The sequence below is a fragment of the Meleagris gallopavo genome, chromosome Z (genome assembly GCF_000146605.3).
Source record: "Meleagris gallopavo isolate NT-WF06-2002-E0010 breed Aviagen turkey brand Nicholas breeding stock chromosome Z, Turkey_5.1, whole genome shotgun sequence".
Lineage (NCBI taxonomy): Eukaryota > Metazoa > Chordata > Aves > Galliformes > Phasianidae > Meleagris > Meleagris gallopavo.
The window spans coordinates 64,438,884-64,442,971 of record NC_015041.2 but is presented as its reverse complement, the minus strand read 5'-3'; positions in this window follow the sequence as shown (position 1 = coordinate 64,442,971).

Sequence of the window (4,088 nt, the reverse complement as noted above, 5' to 3'; positions counted from 1 at the left end):
TTTAGAGGTCATTAAAAAAAATAAAAGTGAAACATTTTCACCTTAGTACAATTTCTACTATGTTTTCTAAACACACACACAGAAGTCTGTAAAGGAAAATGCAATTTTATTTACAGTTCTGAAGTTTCAGATCTTTGCTGAATCCCATGTCTCTTATGTTCCTCCTTACATTTCTTGTGTCCCTCCCACATCATCAGGTCCCTGAATCTCCAGGCTAGCACTGGGTAGAAAAATCCCTCCCACTGTAGACTAGAGCAAGTCAGAGACCATGTCACGATGCTGAGCGTGTACAATTTTTTACAAGGGGCCAGGTGACAATGCATCCCAGGGTCCTGAAGGAACTGCCTGAGAGCCAAGACACTCTCTCATTTGAGCGACTTTGAAAAGTCATGGCTGTCAGGCAAAGTCCTTCGTGACTGGAAAAACAAAAGCATCATTCCAATTTTCATGAAAGAGAGAAAGGACAACCCAAGTAAGTACAGGCCAGTGAGCATCAACTCTATGCCTGGGAAGATTATGGAGCAGATCTTCCTGTAAGATATGCTAAGGTACATGAGACAGCCAACACAGCTTTGCCAGGGCAGATTGTGCCTGACCAATCCAATGGCCTTCTATAACAGATTATCAGGTACTGGTGAACAAAGAAAGGACAACTGATGCTATATATCTGGATTTGTGCAAGGCCTTTGATGTGGTCCCACACCACATCCTTATCTCTAAACTTAAGAGATGTGGATTTGAAAGGTGGTCTATTTTGTGGATAAATAATTGGTTGGATGGTCACAGCCAGAGGGCTATGGTTGGTGGCTGTATGTGAGGTCAAGGCTAGAGAGTAGTGGTGTCCCCCAGGGGTCTGTTGGGATTGGTGCTCTTCAACATCTTTATCAGTGATACAGAAAATGGGATCAAGCAAATTTACAGATGACACCAAGCCGAGTAGTACACCTGAGTTAGGGAAATCCCAGATATGTATACAGACTGGGAGAAGAACATGAGAGCAGCCCTGAGGAGGAGGACTTGAGAGCTCTGGAGACTGAGAAGTGGGCATGAACTAGCAGTGTGTGCTTGTAGCCCAGATGGCCAACAGTATCCTGGGCTGCATAAGAAGAGGGGTGACCAGCAGGAAGACAGAAGTGATTGTCCCTCTCTATTCTGCCCATGTGAGGCCCCATCTGGAGCACTGCATCCAGGTCTGGGGTCCCCAGCACAGGAAAGATGTGAAGGTGATGGAGCAGGCTCAGAGGAGCCTGGAAGCTGACTGGAGGGCTGGCACACCTCTGCTATGAAGAAAGGCTGAGGGAGCTAGGATTGTGCAGCCTAGAGAACAGAAGGCTCCAGAAAATCTCTCTGTGGCTTTCCAGTACTTGAGGGAATTTTATAATCAGGAGAGAGATTGACTTTTTACATGAGCTGATAGTGGAAGGACCAGGAGGAATGGCTTTAAACTCAAACAGGGGAGGTTTAGATTAGCTATTAGAAGGAGATTATTCACTCAGAGTGTGATGAAGCACTGGAATGGATTGCCCAGAGAAGTTGGGGAAACGCCATCCCTGAAGGCTGCTCAAAGCCAGTTTGGATGGGGCACTGGGCAGCCTGACCTGGTGGGCAGCAACCTTGCCTGTGGAAAGGAGGTTGGAACTGGATGGTTCATAAGGTCCCTTCCCAGTCTATTCTGTGATTCTGTGATTCTAGTTACAGCACTTAAATCAAAACAAGAAAGAATAGAAATAGAAGATCCTGAGTTGTTAGCAAGGCATGTTAGCCACAAGAAGAAATTATGCTGTAAGAAGTACCTCAAGGGCTGACCTTATTTAGAGGCCTGTAATAACTAATAACTGTAATAACTAATAACTTCCAGGCAAATTCCTGAGTAGAGTCCTCTTCCTGCCCATCATCTAATAAAAAGTGAACAGAAGTAAATAGAACCCAAATGCCTTCGTTAAGATCATGGAGAAGCCAAAACCAGCCTCTAAGGACTAATTTATAGCCTTGTTCTCAGAACTATGCCGTTTTGGACATAGCACATCCTCTACATTAAGGATTGTGCAAATACTGCTTATAATGTAATAATGTAATATAATAATGTAATGTAATAATGTAATAATACTGCTGATAATGTAATGATAATGACTAAGTTAGTTCCTAATAGTGTCTTACTATTTTCAGCCTTAACTAGGGGTTTCCAGAAGTGTATATACGGTTGACTAAGCTGGATATTTCTGCTGTTAGTTTTTATGCATTTCCCTAAGAAATGGTCTCATAAACTTGCTAAATAGTACAGAAACATGACACTTGGCACCCTGATAAAAATCTGGGAAAGAGTACATAGCGTTCAACAGATAGTACATTAACTACATGTGTGCAAGTCTGTCTTCTGTGCACTGTACTGCTCCTGTGGAAAGCAAGAAGCAATCTTGTTCTGGGAGTCTTTTCTCTCCTCTCCCCAGTGGAAGCCTGATCACACAATGAAGCAACAATACAGACAATATCAAGAATGAGCTAAAGTTCACAGGAGCTCAGTCTGTTACTTCCTCATGAAGCCAACTGCAAAGTGACTCAGTCAGTAATATTTTCGTGGTAATAGACAGCTGACTGCACTGATTCTCATGCTATAGGAAATTTTGCTCTTGCGTTGAGCTGCATTAAAATGAAACACAATTTCTGGAAGTAGAATTACTTCTGGTTGTATTTTATTCTGATTAATATAGTGTCAGTACAACATACGTCTACTGCAAGAGATTCCTATGCACAAAATTCAACAATATTTCTCACACTTAAAACTTTTAACAGCTTGTAGTTTCCAGTGCATGCCTATGTAGGCAGGAGGATGCCATCATGCAAGCAAACCTATTGGCTAAGCAAAACCAGTGTATATAAAAGCAGTGATGCTTTGATGTGATCTTTTCTGTGTTTGTTGGATGCAAATGTCATCACTAACATTTTATCTGTAAATGTACAGATCTCAGTTTTATTGTAGCACTGTGCTTCCTCTAGTGTCTAAACTATAAATTGCAACTGTAGGATTTAATTCGGTCTAACTTCACCCTTCAAACAGAACTTTATGCATTAACATCACAGGGAATACATCTGTATTCCTACTATTTCTAAAACGGCGAATGTTACTGATTACCCGAGGTCAGAAATTCTTATTTCTTGGAAGTCTTCTAGTAGCTATCATGCAGGTAACTATCAATTCTCTTAGTGTACAATAGCAAAGGAGATAATGTGCCACAACATTTAAAAATCTTACTGCTAGCTCTGGAAATAATCTAAACAATGTGAACTGTGCAAGAAGTGTTATCATTAAGTAAGATTTGTCTGCACAGAGGGAGTATGTTGTTGCTTTCCCCAGTGAAATAAGCTTATCAGCAGCTCTGAATAGTGGGCACTCCTAATGCCGGCCTCCAGGGAGTTTACATCTCCTAGAGACTAAGGCTCTCAGTCAGCTGGGAGGGTGAGCAAGTAAGAAGAAAGAACTCTGTGAGATCCTTGCCCATTTTTCATCAACTCAGAGTTTGGTAGGTAATGATAGAAAATCCTGCTTAGACCTGCTGCTGGGATCCAAAGCCAATACAGTTACATTTTGAAAGAATGAGTCTTACAACATGTCTTACCTGCAGTGATACCAAGGACAGGTATACTTGCTGCTATTTAATGCAGGTGATTGGTTTCACACAGTTACCAGCAGCTGCTAAAAGTGAATTTTAAGGAAAAAATATTCAGATGACTACCCATAGGTTAAATGATAAACTCAGAGTTCCACAGCTGTTTGTGTTATATATCCTTCTGTGCCTTCCAGCCTGTAAAAGGGAAGCTGTTCATTTTTGCAGGGTTATTTAGAAGCAAATATACTTGATGTTTCTGTGGAACTCATTTATATCCTCAGCCAGTGCTCAGTGATGGATTTCCTTAAACTGACTTCCCAAAGCAATGAAACAGACCAAAAGAAAATGGATGTTAGAGAATTATTTTAAAAGAAAATGAATTAGCTGTCTGGAAATGAAAAATTGCATCCAGGCGAATTTACACTGAATTCCAATAAGGTGTGGCAGACTGTCAATTTATGACTGAAACAAGGAAAAAAAAAC